Consider the following 20,941-nt stretch of genomic DNA (forward strand, 5'->3'; position numbering starts at 1 on the left):
CCATTCATGAATCCGTCCATCCATCCATCCATCCATCCATCCATCCATCTATTCATCCACCCATCTCTCCATCCAACAATCCATTCATCCGTCCATCCATCCATCCATCCATCCATCCATCCATCCATCCATCCATCCATCCATCCGTGCATCTATCTGTGCATCAATCCTTGCATGCATCCATTCATGCATCCATCCATCTGTCCATCAATCCATATATCTGTGCATCCATCCATTCATCCATCCATCAATCCATTCATCCACTCATCCCTCCATCCATCAATCCATCCCTCTGCGAATCCATCCATCAGTGCATCCATCCATCCATCCATCCGTCCGTCCATCCATCCATCCATCCATCCATCCATCCATCCATCCATCCATCCATCCATCCATCCATCCATCCATCCATCCATCCATCCATCCATCCATCCTTCCACCAGCTCTTTCAAGGTGCCATTAAAACCAATTAATTATTGTTAAACAAAGTACAAAACAATATAATATATTCTGTGTTATTATGTATACAAGTGTGTACAAAAAATGCATTTGGCCAATTTTTTTTCATACACACATCTGTATGTTTAGCATAATTTTAGCAGAATGGCCAAGCTGTGTTTGTACAGGAATCATTCAAACATACTGTATAAATCAAGACCTCAGAAAAAAAAAGTAATGTGTTTTTTTTTTACTACGTGCAAATACTGCCTTCATTCTCCTAATAACACTGCGCATTTGCCACCGACGTGCAGTAACACAGTTACATATTTCTTTACGTAATGCTTTTAATAAACATTCTATCAAAGGAAACCAAATCAACGTGGGCACAAAGAATGAAAGGAAATCAATTAAAACAAAGTCACAGCTCTGGCTAGCGAATTGTCGGTGGCAGTTATTTGATATAATATAGTTAATATTCTCGCTGGGTAAATTAACGCAATTTTGCCATGGTAGATGGAGTGCACCAAGCGTGTGGGGGGAAGTATCTGAGGTCCCCCAAGGCCGGACTAATAAGCGCTTTCGAGTAAACAATAGTCAGATCTGACCGCCGAGCCATGGAGAACCACACGGGGTGAAAATAATTAAAGCTTAGCCGCCTCGTCGAAGCTAATGCCGGTAGTCTTATAGCTGGATTGTGTGACACTCTCAGTTTCAAGGAGGCATAACATCCCTTTCTGCTCTCTATGTGTGTGTGTGTGCGGTCGTTTGTTTTGTGTCACTCTGCTATTGATTGTGTGAGAGAGGCAGGTGGGAGGGGCGAGTGCCAAAAGGCAAGCTGGGGGGCGGTACTTAAGGTCAAAACATATTGTTCGCCGGGTTCCCAGTCCGCAGGCTGCCTCTGTTTTGATTGATGGAGGGGGAAAGTGGGACTTGGAGGAGAGCTGAAGAATACAGCAAAGGGGTTGGTGTATATGTCTTATTTACAGATGAAACTGACCAACCATGGGACTGATAAAATTAAGGGTTTGTTAGAGGACTTTTTAGATACTATTGGTTTAGTATACAACCCCTGGCAATAGTTTTGTGGCATGTATGTGTTTGGTTTTTTTCTACACAATTAAACATTCAAATGAACATCTTCCAAGAGTGGTGATTCCATACCTTTTGCCAGGGGTTGTACAATAGAGTTTTGAGACACAATTTTTTTTTTTATTATTTAATTACCTAATATATTTAGTTATTAAAAGAAGGGGGTGGCTCTGTGTTGGTTACCTCAAAGCAAGAAGTCCCTGGTTTAAGTTACAACTGTGCCAGGATGCCTTTCTGTGTTTAGTTTGAATGTTTTTCCTGAGTTTGAATGGGTTTCTTCTCCACAGTCAAAAAAGACACACAGTACAGGTGAATTGGAAGTAAATGGCTGAAGTGTGTCAGTATGTATGTTTTGTTAGCAGAGTGTGTGTGGATGTTTCCCAGCACTAAGGGTTGCATGAGTAGTGCTCACAAAACATACACCAGATTAATTGGTAGATCATTCTACTTCCAAGGCTACAGTTTAATTCAAGATTTATTAATATTTTTAATTAAAAAATATTTTCGCTTTGTTAAGGGTCTCGTTACAGTATGAACAGAGTAGGAGTTTGGTTCGCATTGCCCGTAATAAGTCAGACTTATTTTCAGTGCATGTTGGGCTCCGGCAGGGCTGCCCTTTGTCACGAATTCTATTAATAATTTTTATGAACAGAATTTCAAAGCATAGCCTTGGGCTCGAGGGGGTCTGGTTTGGAGATGATGTCATTCAGTTGGCTTTTTCAAACATGGACCTTCAGCATGCACTGGGGCTGTTTGCTGCCAAGTGGGACACGGCTGGGATGAGAATCAGCTCCTCCAAGTCCAAGGCCATGATGCTCCACCGGAAAAAGGTGGTTTGCCATCTCCAGGTTGGAGGAAAGTCCTTACCCCAGGTGGAAAAGTTCAAGTATCTTGGGGTTTTGTTCACGAGTGAGGGAAAGATGGAGCGTGAGATTGACAGATAGATCGGTGCAGCGACAGCAGTAATGCAATCGATGTACTGATCCATTGTGGTGAAGAAGAAGCTGAGCCAAAAGGCAAAGCTCTCGATTTACCGGTCAGTCTACATTCCTACTCTCAACCTGTGGTCATGAGCTTTGGATCATGACCTAAAGGACAAGATCTCAGATACAAGCACCTGAAATGAGTTTCCTTCGTAGGGTGGCAGGGTGCACACTTACAGAAAGGGTGAGGAGCTCTGTCACCCGGGAGGAGCTCGGAGTAGAGCCACTGCTCCTCCACATCGAGAGAAGTCAGCTGAAGTGGCTCAGGCATCTGTTTCAGAGGTCTCTAGGACGCCTACCTAGGGAGGTGTTCCAAGCATGTCCCATCAGAAGGAGGCCTCAGGGAAGACCCAGGACAAACTGGAGGGTCTCTTGGCTGGCCTGGAAACGCCTCGGGATCCCCCCGGAGAAATGTTGTAACAAACAAATATTAATGTACTTAGAAATATTAAAAAAAAAAAAAATTCTTGAGCATCAAATCTGCAAATTTGGAAGAATACATTACATTTTAGAATAGTTTTTAAAATAATTTTATAATATTAAATATTAATATTATTAATTATACAGATTTAAAAAAAAATTTCAGCTTTTTTTCCACCGCAGAAACACTGTTTTGTTGAGCATAAGAGACTTGATTAATTGACATCAAAAAGTTTTTCATGGTCTTTTTTTTTCCCTCAGAGTTTTCATCTAATGTTAGGAGTCAAACGGAACAAATTCATCTGAGTAAATTGCAAATGACACACGAGTATTGGAGCATAATTAAGACGGTTAAGAAAGAGATCACAGTGGGCTTATGGGTGTCTGAACTGATTCCAAACACACCCCAGGACGCTTCAAAACTGCCAAAGGGACATTCAGTGGGGCAGGAACGACATATTTGCTTTATGGCAAAGACAAGAGGCAAAAAAAATAAATCCAGTTAAATCATCTTAACGTTTAGACAATTCTGATATATTCTACCCTTCATGTTTGTAAAAAGCATAAAGTATAACAAAGTATAAATTTTTTATCTATAAATGAATCACAAATTTGGTAAGACTTTATTTTGATGGTCCCTATTGCACATTTTGCTGACTAAATGCTGCATTGCAACTACATGTCAATTACTTCTCATTTGAGTAGAAGACTGTCTACTTAATATCTGCTGATACTGATCCTTCAAAAGACATTTAACTGACTATAAGAAACTTTGCAAGTACATGTCAACTTACACTAACGCTAAACCTAACATAATAGTCTACTTATATTGTATATACTTATATTCTACTTATATTAACTAATGATAATTAGTTGGCATGTAGCTGCAATGTAACTTAAATTTAACAAAATGCGTTAAAGGGACCATCAAAATAAAGAGATGGCACATATTTTATTTTTGAATGCACCACACTCAAGTGTATATTATATTTCACACAGTTTTATGGTGAGGATGCAGATCAACACAGTGTATGACGGAGCGTACTAAATGCACTTATACCCCTTCACACTAGCCCCAAAAAATAATGGTCAGAAAATTTTCCCTTTTTGTTTCATTTTTAGTCAACAAACAGTTTTTTTTTTTTTCAGACACTACAAATGTGTACTTATACAACAATTCATTCAGTTATTTTATATTAATAGGTTATGTTAAATCCAAACACATTTTGTCTTTGTATTGGTGCCTGAACAATCATCTGCTTGAATAAACTGAATAAAAGAATATCTCACTGACTTTCTAAAGAATTGCATTTTGTTTTGCTGGGAGAAATTTTACATTTATGTTTGTTCAAATGCCGGAGTTTTCGGGCGCCGAAAACGAAGTGTCTTGGAAACGCTGGAGAGGCCGTCTTCATTCTAAAATGTTGCTGCTCCATCTCAGTGTGGATGGGGAAAAACGGAGACATCTGAAAATGGAGGCAGAGCTCCAGACATATGCCTCTCTGATTGGAGCTTTTCCTCATTAAGTAGTCTACACACAGTTCAGTCCTGCATCTTCTACTTGTAAGTTCAGACTTCGCAAGTTGGATTTGGAGAACAGACTACCAAAGACATGTTGGTAAATCTTCAAAGTGAACAGTGTACTTTATAACCTTATTCACATCATCCTGGCTACGTACGCTGTTTTACTTTCTCAACAATAAAATGAAAACATGATATAAGGAACTGCTACTTTCATTTTGATATTAGCAACTTAACAGACAGCAAAGTTGTTGAGGCATCGTGCTGTATATATGAGTTGTCATCTTCACTGTTTGCATATTTACAACAAAACTGAGCCTAAAACATCACTGCTTCCTTTCATTTTCAAATGTGAAACATACCCATCTTTTGCTGAAAATCTGTTTTAATAATCAATAATGGCCATTATAAAAGTATAACGTACAATAAGTTAATAATAAAACCCTCAGCCAAAACATGTAACGAACAAGTAATAGATTTAAAAGACCAAAGTCAGGGTATATGTCGTCAGATATAGACAACAAGATGAATTAAATATCACGTTTAACAAACATAGTGAGATTAGATCCAGCGGTAGATCCTTAATGAACAGTCCAACGAGCACAGCTCTCATCTGGCTAGATATGCTGCAGCGCATGCCAGAGTGTGAGTCATGTGATGTGCATTTTCATTCGTGTGGTGTAGACAGAGCGTTGTTCAGAAACACTGGGTGAAACGCTAGTGTGGACGCGGATCGTTTTCATTTTAAAACGCTGTTTTAAAACTAAAATGTACTAGTGTAAACTGGGCCTTATAGAGCTCTGAGAATGAACTGCTAGAGTAAGGCGGGGGAGAGAGAAGATTGTTTCTATGGGTGGTTTAAAAAGCCAAATCACCTGCACACATCATAAATGCACATTGGTTTTTTATACATTTTTAAAAAAGTTATGGTTAGGCATGTGACGATAAGCAGTTTCAAGGTTCACCGTGGTTTGGAAAATTCAAGGTTTTAAAACCACTTACATTTTCTGTGATACCGTTCCTATGGTATCTGTAAGTTTTTTTTAATTTTTTATGTGTTTTTAAAAATGTGTTGTAAAGAAATCTGTCTTTTAAACGAATGAAGCGAGCAGAAGTCAATTATTTATTTTAATTTTCTAGCCTGACATCTTTACTGATCCAAAATATTATAATGTGTATATTATAATTATATTCCCTTAAATAAAATGTATTTTGTTTAATGGGGGGAAAAGTATCTATATTTTTTTACCTAGTCATTTAAAAATAATAAATTTTAGAGCAGTAATCACAATACTGTGAAACTGTGATATTTTTATTCCAAGGTTATCATACTTATACCGGCCCATGCCTAGTTATGGTGTAATTGTAAGAATTTGCTTGCTGCAGATGAGCAAAACTGACAAAAGTCTCAGTTAAATTGTCAGAGAGATGAAAAGTGTGTTTTTACATGTGGTTTGTCAAACCCACTCACCTGTGTGAGGCACAAGCAGAATTGCATAACGTTTTGATTTTGTCCAGTATTGTGGTAGGATTTTATAATTTTATTTAGCCTATTTTATAGATTCATTAGAGGTGTTCACTAAATTGCAATTGATGATATTATTACATTAGACTAATTAGATTTTTAAAATGCTTGACAGACCTTTAAGATATACACACAATAAAACCCTGTGAGGTGGATAAACAGAATTGATCCCCTTTTTCTCACCTTTCATCTGCTCTGAGGGGTGAAAGTTGTCTGCGAGGTTCTTGGCACATTTCTCAAATGTTGCCCCATCAGCCTGCCTCTGCAAAACACATCAGAAAGTTATGTAAGTGTGTGCACTCAGGGTGCCTGGAGCTAAGCACACTGGAATTTCTCAAACCTGTGATGTACAAGTGACGTGCAAACATGAAAAGATGTGGGCAAAAAAGGAAAAGTAGGGAAAAAAAGAGAAAAATCGAACATAAAAAAAAGAACCAAGAATGGGCAATACATAACCACAGGCGATGAGGCAAACCAATATTTTCTGCTTACAAATTGTGCTCTCTTACCCCCCTTGCGGATCCATCCCCGTAAACGTATTGCAGATAGACAGCATGAGGAGATCGGAGAAAAAAAAAGGGAGCAGTGGGAAACGGGTGATGAACAGAATAAAGCAGCTTTTCATATCATCCCAGGAGCGATTCACCTTAAAGAAGTGAGAGAGAAAGAGAGGACAGACAGAAGGTAAGCTTGTTCAAATTTGCTCAGAGTCTTAATTAAGGTGTGTTGTTTACATGCCCTACAGATTTTTTAAATATTTACAATAGAGGGAATTTAGTGACAGCAGGTCCTCAATCTCATATACTTAAACATGAAATGAGGCTAAAATGGTTTAGCGATTTGCCTTGTAGGAGCTGCGGTTCTTGCTTTATATTTCACTCTGACAGTACTGTGCTACAAAGAATCAATACTGCGAAACTCTGAATAGAATTTTCTTTCAGCTTGTTTAGACAGAAATACGTCTTTGGGCCAAGCTTTAATGTCAGCCAGTAACTGGCTGGCTTTCTTAGACTTGAAACCCTGGCCAAGCTCTCTAATCTCACTGTCAACAATGAGCCCTCGAGTCTTATCTCTGGACAACTTTAGAAGAAAAGCCAAACAGCTAAACGCATTTCCTCAATTCCAACAGGATCAAACTGGAAACTGAGCATCAAACGCCAGTGACACACCGGGTTGTGAAATATTTGTTCTTTGAACTGGTGTAGGTAACAAAATGTGACCTGGTGCGACTTCAGTACGTGACGAGCTGTCAGTCACCATTATGCTCGTGTGTGGATCACTTTCATCAGGTGCCAAAACAGTCAAATGCTGTAGTAAACTCTTCTTTTAAATGTAACTAGGCCAGAATTCACAATACACTGCCGGTGGGTGTAACTTTTTACTTCTTTCCTCCCTCCAACAAAATCCAATTTGAACCTACACACAAAATACACCACAAATCCATTATTTTATACACACACAATGTTGTGATCAATGCCCAAGTGTCTCTGAAGGTATGTAGGGCTGAGCACATAATCTTTGCATTGATAAGAAACTTAAAAATACTACTGATGCCTAGTGGCAAATACAGAAAGGTAAAATCAGACTACAAATATCAGGAAGCAAAAGAGAAAGAGGGAGAGAAAGAGCGACTATAAAGTCTGCCCCAGGGGAGACCCACAAATTAAAGCTTATAAAAGGCCTCATTACTGGAACAGCTCTTCTGTCCCCAGCAACCCCCTACTGAAAACACACACACACACACACACACACACACACACACATGCACACACACAATCGCTAAAATGTGTCGCTATGTACAGATGTTGCAAAAGTCAGTAAAATGCTTGGGAAATCTTATCACATCCACATTAGAAATCATCTTAAGCAATCTGACCCTGGAGCAGAAATCCAGTTTTAAGTTGCTGAGGTGTGTTTGTAAGAATAGCCAACAATGCACCAAATGATCCCAAAATAATCTATTTTGCTTTAATTTTTAAAAAATCCATTAGAATATTTATTAAAAATCATGTTTCATGAAGAAATTTGGTAAATTTCCTACTGTAAATATATCAAGATTTTTGATTACTAATATTCATTCATTCATTCATTTTCTTTTCGGCTTATTAATCCGGGGTCACCACAGTGTAATGAACCGCCAACTTTAATATCCACTGCTGAAAACTTAATTTGGACAATATTTAGATATTTTTTTCAAGAAAAGAAATTGATCGTTGAAGAAATTGATTTTGAAGTCCATGTTCAAGTGTCAAGAATTCTGTTGATAACTATCAAGTCTAAAGGCAACTTCAAAGGAGGCAAGACAGATGTTGATTCTGTTTCTATATATTAGGGATACTTTATGTTTTAATGTTACACTGTTACTGTCAAGCCTGTCATGAGGATCTCATCTCCATTAATACTTATTACCATTCATTAAGATGGTATAACCAGCCCAATCTCATAATGAACTATTTCACGCACTTACTATTTTTGCATATTTTGTAATCGCATGAAAATGTACCTTTTATAAAAGGAGGCATGTCCCCAAACCCCACCCATAACTATACCTCTCATTGGGAGATGAGATTGTACAAAATGATACAAATTAGCCATTAAATGAAAAAGTTATGAATTGCTGTAAGACTGCATTGGTACAGGTTAATTGGGCTTGAATTATCAAGCAAGGGTGACATTTAAATTCTCTGCAATACTATTGGCCACCAAATACAAATCTGTTATATGTGAATGAATTTTAATTGCCTGTATGTATTGTATTGTGCATCAGCTGGAAAAACCATTTTAGAAAAAAAAAGTCTGTATTGTTCGGTTCGAGAACAATTTTTAACTACAATATATCATTATGTTCACATTTATCATCCTTGGTGTGAAAGGGCCTTATATACTGTATGTGACCCTGGACCACAAAATTAAAATGATAAAATTTTAGTAGATTTTTAAATGAAGATCATGTTCGCTTTTAAGGCTTGAAACTTACGCTACTATTCTGAACAAATAGTGAGAAACAGAAAGCAATAATGTAAATCCATTATTCATCTGACTCCATTGTAATTAATCTGATTCCATTAAAGCCGTTATCATCATTGATAAAGAGAATCTCAAAGCTTAAAGCAGGGAAAGCTGTTTATTAAGTTACATATATACAGACAGTAGAATGAAACAGACTAGCATACTGTATAAAGAAATTAGCTGTAACATATGCAATGAAGTGAAACTAGAATATGAGGCTACACACCGGTGTGCGGGAGATGCAGAGTAAAACCATTCTCCCAGATCAACAGTTACCATTCCTTATTATACCCTGAGCAAAGCATTGTCAACCATGAGTGAAAACCGACCCCCAAAACTAGCTGAACATGAGAGCAAAGTTGAGGAGATAAAGTGGGGGAGAAGAACATTAACATACTCTCCTCAGACCATAACTCAACAATAGTAAATATATTTTATAATAAAATACATTCAATCAATGTCTCTGTTGATTTCATCACTACAACACTGAAGTCATAAACTGTCAAATGACACCAAACATGACAAAGTTATATGAAGGAAGATCACAAGCAGATTAGTTGTATATAGTGAAAAGCACATGGTTACTGTAAGCAAATGGCAGAGATGTGTATTGGAGCTGTGATCAGCTCTGCCACGTCAGGAGGACCCATCCCATGCTTTGAATGTCTCAGTAGTCATGCTCTAATCAATAGTTAAGATGCAGGGTCTTCTCATAGGATAAGAAAACTCAGCTATAAAGAATAATGAGAAACTGACACTTCATCACTCCACTAGCAGATTTGATGCTACATCACTGATTTTGATCCCGCCTCAAAATTATTTTTAAACACGGAAGATGAAATTATCTAATAAAAACTCAAAATGATCCAGTTTTTCACACAACTAAAGCTGACAGGTGCTAACATTGTTTTAACGGATACGCAACACACACTAATTTGTTAAAATCTTAAAAAAGACCTTGAGGCTTACTTTAAAACCTTTAAGCCTTCAGATACCAAATTTTCAAATAGATGTGTCTCAGCCAAATCGTACCCTATCCTAACACAACATATATCAATTGAAAGCTCATAAATTAAAAATGATAGAACTGACCTGCTATGACTGTATTTGTGGTCCAATGTTACATGCTCATTTTTAGTATTCGGGACTGATTCATTTTTGCTTACTAAAAACAATAATAACAAAATATCACAAAACATGTTGAGCTTTATTTTGTCGTCATATGTGACTACAAGCATATGTCAACTACAACACTACAGTCATTATAGCTATAGCCTGTTATCTGCTAACATCGCTAACCTTCAATGGAGGACAATGCCTTCTGAAATCCTTGACACAAATTATTCAGAGGCTTAGTAGGACCTCAGCATTGTAAGATGGAGTGTCAGGGAGAGCTGCAAAATGTTTAATACAATCTATTTTAGTCAGCTCACCACCCGAGTGACCCTAAAATGAAATTCTATTTCACAGTGCATATTTTGGAAGGGGACTTGACAGCACAATTACTTAAATTTATCTGGCCAGATGATATCATGATAATTGTATGCAGTTCTTAAAATTATTGCATGAGGCATGTAGGATCACGCATTGTACAATGACAGCAGTGTTCGTTTTTTTATTTTTTAAAATGCAAGGAAAACCTCCTTTGATTAAGGCCATGTAAACAGACAAATGTGAAAAACAGGAACCAATGTAATTTCTAGAATGGAATTTATTGATGTACTCCAGAAATGTTTTTCATATACTAAATTGCATTATCAAGTATTTATAGACTTTTTAAAAAAAAAAACAAACAAACAAGATTTTTATGTTAAGATATTATAGTTAAAGGATTACATCACCCCAAAGTTTAAATGTTGCTGTTAATTACTCACGCTCATGTTGTTCCAAACCCCTGAGGCCTTCCTTCATCTTCGGAACACAAATGAATATATTTTAGATGAAATCTGAGAGCTCCCTCATCTTCCATTGACAGCAACACTCCTGAAACATTTAATTTTTACAAAATGTATTTCAAGAAATGTTTACAGTTGATTTGGCTCACAAAATTGTTTATGAAGCTTTGCCGTCAATGTTGCCAGATATGGCTCAATTTTTTTTCAGACCAAAAGCTGTGCAAAACCTGACAAAATGCCCAAAATATTAGATAAATATTTTATTTAGTTTTAATTTTATTTAAATCTAAATTAACCTAGTTACTTTGTCATAATTTTTTAACCATACAGCAATCAACGCCAGCAGTCACAGAACCCCAACAGGGAATACTGCCCCCACTGCTTTACTTTCAAAATGGGGTATAAATTTGTGCTGTTTGGCATTTTAAATTATTTTAAACATAAGTAGCTGCTGCTTGTCAGCTAGACAACACTTTTATATTTGTACTTGCTGTCAATTGTGGAAAAAAAAATTGCTAAGTGTTATGATAAACCACTGTGAGTTTAACTGCAGGCGCTGTGTGAAGCAAGTGCACGCGAAGGGGAGTCAGAGTTGTCCGGGAATCAGATTTTGATAGAACTTTCATTCACTACTCTTGCGGGTGGGTCCACGCGTATGCAATATGCACTGGTCATGACTAACTGAATGGAGTAAGAGCGCAAAGTTATGTTTCGTTGAAAAAGTTGCATGTAAAAGTTAAGTTTCAAAACCGCCTAAACTTTGTCAACCCGCCTATTTTGTACTCACACAATCAAATTCAAAACCACCAAATCTGGCAAAAATGATTACAGTTGAACCACTGAAGTCACAAAGAATGTTTTGACAATGAAACGACAATGAATTGAACGTCTGCGCCATGGTTGTCTATGAATGAGGATAGAGCTCTTGGATATCTAAAAAGTTTTAGTTTATTGTCTGAAGATTAACAAAGGTTTTAGGAAGTTGAAACAACATGAGGATGAGTAATTAAAAAAAAAAAAATTGTCTAATCCTTTAAACATATTTCTAGACCAGCCCGTATCTTGATGTTGTGGTGGTCATGGAGGAGTGGAGAGAATGAGACTGATTGCTGAAAGACCTCAGTGGCAGACGAGTCTCCACATTGATCCCGTGGGCCACCTTAACACCCGCCAGTGACCTACTCACACCTGCAGCTTTTCCATGATGGACGTTCAGAATTCTCCAGCTTCTGGTGCCTAGACTATATCTCTGCACAAGAAGTTTGGCCAGAGAAGAAATGGTCGTGCCATTCAACTGAGCCTGGATTCTCTCAAGGTTTTTTCCTTTAACTTTCATCAACTGGTAAAGTTTGTTCCTCACTACTGTCGCCACTGGCTTGCTTGGTTTAGGACTCATGGAGCTGCACATCAGTGGATTTGCTTTTCAGTGTTTGGACTTTCTGCAGTGAAATTTAATCCACACTGAAGTGAACTAAACTGAACTGAACTGTTTTTTTTATTTACTAGAACTTCATCTATGTTAAGCTACTTTGACACAATCTACATTGTAACAGCGATAAAGAAATAAAGATGAATTGAATTGAATAAACAAAGACTCCCCTAGGGTTGAGTGTATTTGTGCAGGACCTCATTAGCAATATGAAAATCCATCTTATGTCAATAAAAAACACAAAAATGCCTCTTAGTAAGTCAAAACACAACCATATGCATTCTCTACCTTCACTCAGCTGTAATTGGAGGCATCACTCCAACCACAAAAAAGAAAGTCTGTTTACTTATGATGAGTTCTGCATTTGCCAGAGTTGATAAAACCTTATTTCTCTGTGAATTTGTCACTGTATCCAAACTCCCAAGCCGAGTTTTGCTTAGGGATTGATGGATCAAAGAGACATCCCACTGCTTTGTTTGTTGAATGTACACATACTAGAGACTCTGTTTTTTTTTTTCCTATCTGTTTATATTTGTAGGGTTGGTTCGAGTTTTGTGTGTCCACTCTTTAAACCCAGAGATGAGGTTTTGAATTTGAAATGAATGCATTGATGTGCCTTTTGTGTTGCTACTCTTTCATTCTGACAGTTACCGCATTATTTAATTAGTACAATATATCAGTTCAGTCTGTTTTTATAGGTTTATTCCTGAACCCTATTTCACTGGATGCATTTAATTTTTTTAATATATGTTACATTTATTATTATTATTATTTATCCTCAACATTTTATTAATAAAAATACTGTTTATTATGAATTAATCCTAAATTATTGATTGTTAAATACAATGTTAATTACCGTTTTTTCTTCACTACTACAGTATGTCATTATATTTCATATGATTTGTTTGTTGAATGTAAACATCAAAAATTATTTGGCAATACATATCTTACATTTTATGTAACCTATTACATGCTGATCAAGAAAGTTTGCATTTGATGTTGAAAGAAAGAAACATACACTGTAAACGATTTCTTGTTAAATTAACAGTAAGTTACTGGCAACAATTATCCAGTAGCTGCTGTATTTCATAAAACAGTAACATTACTGTAATACTAATTACATTAGTATTACATTAACTGTAAAATGTAATACATCATTTTACTGTTGTTGATTTTTACTGTAACACTAATTACAGTAGTGATACACATACTGCAAAACTGAAAACAGTATTTTATTGTACATTTTTACCATGAAGAACTACGGTATTTTAACGTTACTTTCATTATAACTGTATAGTATTTTACAGTTATTAAATGTTATTTTATTTTATTTAATAGTGCTACTTTATAATGGGTAAAAATGTTCAAAAATTGCACAAGTGTTATTTTAACTGTTCAAGAAATACAAGAAAAATAAAGAAACTGAAACTTTAACTTCACAATAAAGGTTTATTGTGTAAACCATGCTAAAACAGTAGCAATAATTCAATATAACAAAGCAACAGAACACTAATGAACAATTGATCATTAAAACCAGTCAACAATTAATGTATCAAAAATTATTACAATTTTAAAAAAAGGTGAGAATACTGCTACAAGACAGGAAATGATGAAGGCCAAATGATGTGGAAAGGGACAGTGAAAAAGGGCAGGAGCACTTCTGATGATCCTGCAAAAATGACAAGCAAAATCAATCACTGAAGTAAAAACTAATCATCCCTCAAACCATTTAATTCATTCAGAAACGAAACACTGCACTGTTGTTTATATATATATATATATTTATATATATATATATATATATATATATATATATATATATATATATATATATATATATATATATATATATATATAATATATATATATATATATATATATATATATATATATATATATATATATATATATATATATATATATATAACAGTTATAATATATATAAGTTTTTTAAATTGTTTTTGTTGGTGAAATACAGTTTGTTGTCAATTCGAAATTACACTAACGTTAATGGGGAAAAGATCAGCGGGCATTGTTCTTGAAGATTGCTAGTCAGGTGTCCACACAGGTGTGTAAAAAATAAAGTCTCATCTTAACTTAATGTCCGACTCTGTATAGCTCGAATATCTGATTCCATGATCACACTACTAGTGCTTCCACGGATTTAAGAGGGGTAAACACAGTTCATTCTGACTTTAAGAGGCTACATATTTAAAATTAAATAAATAAAAATAATCTAATTTAACGTGACTAATGTTAATTAAATACTTTTAGGCTTTTAACACGTATAAATCCACTTCTAACTTACAGATAAGATTGCGTTAGAGAACATGAAAGCCGTGGGTGATTTTTAAAAATAATGCTAATGATAAGTTACTGATATTTGGTTTGCATAAAACAAAGTAATCACTAAGCATTCATTTTTGGCAAAATCTGCAGAGAGGCTCAGCGACACGAGGAAATGTGTTAAAGTTGAGTAGAGAACTAAAGAGCAGTCTAGCCTACTTCATGAAATGTTTGTGGTAATATTCTGCTGACAATTCGTATTACTGTATTTCAATATGCAGCAGTGATGGCATATCAGCGAGACAAATAAACATTTTATCGAGTCATTTCATACAATTTATTTATTTATTTATTTTTTATACAAACCCTCTAGTGACATTTCCTCAAACTAAATCATCATGACGTTACTGTGCACAGCATCAGTAAAACGTTGAGAATAATTTAAATACTTAATTTTTTAAAACAGTAACTGCTGATTAGAAACTAACATTAAAGCTAAGCTTACAGAAATCCTGTATGCATGACAATATTAAGATGTATTACTCACTGATGTCGAAGCACTTCCAGGTCATCAGAGATGTAGACAGGACAGAATATGTGCTATCAAATGAGCTCTTGTGCAGCCTTTGTTGGACATCCAGGTAGTATGTTCACCCACACTGTAAGAAACAAAAACAGAAACAATTTATTAAAATGTGAGGGATAGTAAACATGTTTGGTCTACAGAGAGAAGAAAATGTTTACTTTAAGCATTGATCCTAATGAAACTATTTCTCAACTACATTTAACCTTATCACGGAAACAGCATTTTTGAGCTTTTAGACCAGGGGTGCTCAACCCTGTTTGCTTTAAATTAGAAATAAACAATAAATCTCTATGTCAAATAAAATACTTCAGATCTAAATAAAGCAGGTGCTTTTACCTAAAGGTTCCTTCCCTCCAGTTAGTTTGGCTGCAAATCCCTCCACATCTGTGCTTTATTCGGTTTTTGTCTTAAGAGTAACTGGTGTCACATTCCAGGTTCATCACAATCTGAGCTAGAAAGACAATATGGCAAAAGACAAGACATATATAAATAAGTCTCAGAATAAAATATTTAAAAGGATAGTTTACTTTTTTGCCACCATTACTCCATGTGTTTTAAATCCGTTTAAATTTCTGTTAAACACTAAAGCAGATATTTTAAAGAATGTTAGTAACCAGTAACTATTGACATCCATATTTAAACCAAATTTCTTTAAAAAATATGAGTTTGTGTTCAACGGAACAAAATAAATATTTAACTATTTTGAAACAAGTGGAGAATGCCAGAGATGCTATTATTTTCATTTTGGGGTGAACTGTCCCTTCAATTCAAGTGTCAAGCAATAGTCATAAAAACTGATGTGTCGCTTGAGGAAAACTAAATCAAGTACTTTCTTTGAACAAGCAGAATCATTATGCCATTGTATTCAGTGATTCTCTTTTACATTTTCCCCCTATGAAACGATAGCTTCACCATGCAATCTATGTTAACACAAAAATGAATAGCATAAAATAACATATTGAACTAAACTTACAGTTTCCAGGCTGTTTAAAAAAAATAAAAAAAAACACATACACCCAGTAAAATTGCTAATAAACACAAAGACAACAGTTATAGAAAAAAATGTTTGTCTAATATTTACTCAGCACTTGGTAGGCAGATAGCATAGGCGTGGCTGTTTTAACACCAGATTTTTTTTTTATCTTAGGAACTGCTGGAAGAAGAAAAAGAGGTTGTACATGAAACTCCTCACAATAAATCTGTGAACAACTTGACATTTAAAAATCTAATCAAAATGAGGAAGACATCAACATTACCTTGAATAATCAAGTGAGGAGAGATTGGTAGCATCAGTTTTTCAACATCAATTACTGTAGCTGAAAAACAGATAAATATAATAGGAGTAAAATAAGACTTAACATAAATTAATCTAAATCTATGGTACAACCATACCAATCTGTATGGGGTTACAATACATTTGTAAACAAATCATTCCCTGACCCCATCAATTTCTCTTAGAATAGGATGGATATATATGTATATATATATATATATATAGTGATAATGACTTTGGCTTATATCTGTGTACTCAGAACGTACACTCACCTCAGGTACACCTGAACACCAAAAATTAAATGTACAATTAATGACACACTATACATCAAGCTCATTAACATTATTGAGAAATAGACAATTAATATGTATTTTGTTAATATTAACGTTAGCTTAAAATAATTCAACTGCATTTAATTTTTTAGCTCCATTTAATAAAACAGTTAAGACTCATTTCATTATGAGTTTAGTTTAAATAACTAACTTACAGTTGAAAAATTTTACCATAATGATAGCTTAGTCATAATGACTAACGTTATGTGAAGACCAGAGCTTACCTTAACGGTAAACGTTTAACTTTTCATGGTGACTTCGCCTTCATCTTAGTGTTGTGCTGAAATAGAGAATGCATTAATGCAGTTACAATAAGTTAAAGTTATGTTTTTTTCAGGTAAGTTAACTTAGCGTATGGTCAAAAACTCACTCAAGATAAACTCACTGTATCTAATACGTTACCTCGCAAACACTACAATGACCGCCTGGCGTCTGTTATTTCTTGTTTAAAATACCGTTTGTTAACGGACAGCTTGACATAACATAAGAACCTACAACTAATGTCACTTGGTTAATTCTTTTAAATTACACACACAATACACAGAAATACATACAAAACAATCCTTTAACGGACAGAATTTGACTTTAAAACACTTACCGGGGATGAATTCGCTGGATGAAAGACGACAGGTGAATTTCAAATTAGGAGAGCCGTTGCCTGCATGTCGAGTCGTGTCCGTTCGGTTCTATGAATCGGCTCCTTAGTGAACAGTAAAGAATCGAATCCGCCTAAAACCGATTCCTTTTTGTACATGATTCATTACTATTTCGTTATACTGCTTGGCCACACGCATTTATACACTAATTATACACTAATTGCATATTGCTGAATGTGCTTGTGAACACGTGTGATCAAATAATTCCCGAGCAAACGGTTCAATTCGGTTCAATACGATTCAGAGTCGCTCGAGTGCTGAACCGAACCAGTGCAAACGTGATATTGATTACAATATAGTAACATTGTTTTTTATTCACTTTACCAGCGAAATTATTACATATATCTGACCTTGACAATAAGAATAAAGTTCGTTTGAAGTGTTTTGAGAATTATATATAAATATATATATATATTTTTTTTTTCTCCCAGAATTCATTTCACATCAACAAGCAAATGGTAATGGCGGATGAGAAAGCCCAGCTAATATTATAAATATTGCTTTTAATATGTCACGAAATGAAATTTTAACAGTGTTTCATGCGAGAATGTAGTTCTTACAAACTCAAATCTGTGGTTTATTTATAGATATCATGTGTAAATTTTAAGCGTGCTTTGCCGATAGCGGAGATTCTGACCTCCAGGGTGTCCATCATCACTCATGTATCCGGCGAAACGAGGTTATAATCGGCTAGACATGTGAGACTTGCCCCGGTCTTAGATGGCTCTATAATGAATGTGTTATGAAATTTAGTTTTAACCGTTTTTCATGCGGGAATGTAGTTGTTTTAAACTCAAGTCTGTGGTTTATTTATAGAGATGGTGGGTATTTTAAAATATTGTTTTGAAAATGCGGAGATATGTGACCTCCATGGTGATGACGGGTGCCCAAACCTCATGAATCCGTCTAAAGCAGGCTGGTCATTCGGACATTTAAGCTGACTTTGGTTTCATGATGAATCAATTACTTTTGTTCCAGTTTACGTTTTGGTTAAGCACAAAGTTATGTTGATTAAAAATGATTTAATATTTTCATGTTAACCTTATAAAATTAAGGTGCAGTACACCCAAAAATGGAAAACCAGGGGACAGTTTTATGCACTGAACAGTCTGAAGAAACTGGTTATTTTATTTTTCTTCACAAAATACTTTGTCAAAAAATAAAATAAACATAATAATAATAATATAAAGTGTGTGTAGAGTTTTTCATGGTCGTTTGCAGTACTGTATTTAGATGCACAGTAACTGATTTTTTCCCCAAATTCATTGTAAAATCTGCAGTAGCATACTGTTAATCATGTTCACAGTATGGAAATGTTGAGAATACATTATCATGCTGTGAAAACAGCAATATATACAGTAACACACTGTGCACAGCTTATACAGTAAATAACTGTTGAGAAATGCAGTATAATACTGTGAAAACAACAGAAATCGTTTACAGTGTACCCTCCCATTGCTTCATTAAAATTTTTTGTTAATATTTATTTATTATTATTATTTACTCTTTTACAAAATAGCAACAAGTTATTTTGCAAGTTGAATATCACAGACATATGAAAATGTTAAATTCTAAGAAATGATTCAAATTCTATAGACAAAAATGCCTGTTTTATGAGCACTGCTACAGTATTGCTTCCTCACCCACCCTGCCTGTCAGCAGAGCATTTTCTCCCTTTTGTCTTTCACATTTTAAGGGGGAGCCTGGCTGGCAAACCTGCGACAAGTGTCTCAGATAGTGACGGTGAAGAGAAAAATCCCCTGTGAGAGATCCCGCTCCTGCCCGCCTTGCTTCTGTCAGCACTCATTTGGAGCTCTTGGGCTCAAATAGTAGCAAGGTGAGACATTTCTCCTGCTACACCTATATTGTTTCTCAGCAGACAGCGTTGTGTCCTTGAAGTGTGTCCTCTTAAAACACAGCTCTAAAAAGCACCCTGTTAGCATTGTTATCTCTTTGGGAGACACTAATCAGTATCTTAGTGGTGGCTGTCTATTCTGGCCTTTAAAAAAAAACATGGGAAACTGCCTGCCATGCGTTAGTTGTGCTATTCTGAGAATAATACAGTTATTTTAGAGATCTACATTTGCTGTCATGTGGTAATCTCTCTGCATTTATACCAGGTACTCTACAGTATGTGCATTCTTGAAAAAAAAAAGTTAAATGTGTGTTATGTTGTATATAATATTTTAGGCTTGCCCACAATTATCCACATCCATTTAGTTGATTGAAAAGATTGATTCTTTTTATTATTCATGCAATTCATGCAAAGTATGTTATTTTAAATACATATGTTTTTCTCTGTAACAAGTGGGGGTCAATACTAGAAGTATACTTAATATTTCTGAAATATTAATGATAACAATGCTGTGCATTGGTAATTACAGTAGTATAACATTAAGTGTTGAGGTAACGTGTTATATGTAACGCACGCTTTGTAATAATAATAATATTTTTCCATAGTAACAAGTAACGCATTAGTTTGAAAAAAGGTTATATTATTTGAGTTGATTTTACAAATATGTAATGTGAATTACTTTTTATCTTGCTTAATTGGCTTTTACAAAATATATTGTAACATAAAAATGACCTTAGTCAGGTTGAATCACACACTCAATGTGGGAGCATGCTGAAAGGGAACAGACAGTCAGCTCGCATTCATCATCATCATCATCATCAGGTTTCTTTTTTCAAAGCAGATGAGTCAGTGTACTGTTATAGTAGCTGAATAACTAAGGGTAATGTATTTTTTGGAGTCAGAGGGGATACCTGGTATGTTAGTACATACTGAAGACACAAACCGTTTCATGACAATTCAGTTTGACTGATTCACTTGTTAGATTCGATTAAAAACAAACAATTCATTAGTAAATGGTCTGTCATCACTACATACTGTACAGTCATAAACAGAAACAATGGCAGGCCGGAGACTTATATTTTGCACAATAGATTCTTGTTATTTCGAACTCATCAATGAGAAGAAGTGGATTGTCCTTAAGTGTAGTTTATGTGTAAGTAAAACTCTTGACAACTGCAAGAAACATGACATCAGAAAAAAAAAAAAAAGACTGGATGCAAAGCACGCAAAGCATGTTCTCCAGGTTAAACAGTTCATTCGACTAAACTAAAAAAAAAATGGTTATTGCTGTTATTGTTGAGTACAGCCACTGTCTACTGTAGAAGCAATTATGTTTTGTATTATAGTAAGACTTTTTACTTTTTTGGGAAATGATTTTCACATCTGTTAAGGCCACGTGAAGAAATGTATCGAATGTATAAAGCTCAAACATTTATTTTGATTTGGGGATGTTTTGTTTAATTACTAAGTAATGCAATTAGTTTCTTTTTTTTTTTTGAGTGTGTAACTTTATTGTTAAGTATTGTTAAATAATGTTAAGTATTGTAATGCACCACTTTCAAAAGTAACTTCACAAGAAAAAAAAAATCACAGTAAGAGCTGAGTGAAAAGACTTGCATAAATACATTCAGCAGTCTAAAT

The 20,941-nt window shown here is 35.1% G+C and overlaps 3 long non-coding RNA genes across 3 annotated transcripts in view; 1 reads left to right on the plus strand and 2 right to left on the minus strand.

The window, feature by feature from the left end:
- Positions 1-5,517: 5,517 nt before the first annotated feature.
- Positions 5,518-20,941, minus strand: part of LOC141386125 (uncharacterized) — a 33,175-nt gene continuing 17,751 nt past the window's right edge. The window contains exons 2-3 of the long non-coding RNA XR_012407221.1: positions 6,489-6,625; positions 5,518-6,241 (exon numbers count right to left, since the gene is read on the minus strand). This is a non-coding gene — a long non-coding RNA (uncharacterized lncRNA). The remainder of the gene's footprint in view (positions 6,242-6,488; positions 6,626-20,941) is intronic.
- LOC141386122 (uncharacterized) lies at positions 6,545-20,492 on the plus strand. Its single transcript, XR_012407218.1, has 3 exons — positions 6,545-6,663; positions 11,933-12,198; positions 19,142-20,492. It is a non-coding gene; the product is annotated as an uncharacterized lncRNA (long non-coding RNA).
- On the minus strand, positions 13,654-16,330 carry LOC141383305 (uncharacterized). The gene is made up of 4 exons (XR_012404321.1): positions 16,266-16,330; positions 15,521-15,635; positions 15,146-15,257; positions 13,654-13,981 (listed from the first exon to the last, which is right to left on the minus strand). It is a non-coding gene; the product is annotated as an uncharacterized lncRNA (long non-coding RNA).

This window comes from Danio rerio, chromosome 1 (assembly GCF_049306965.1).
Source record: "Danio rerio strain Tuebingen ecotype United States chromosome 1, GRCz12tu, whole genome shotgun sequence".
NCBI lineage: Eukaryota > Metazoa > Chordata > Actinopteri > Cypriniformes > Danionidae > Danio > Danio rerio.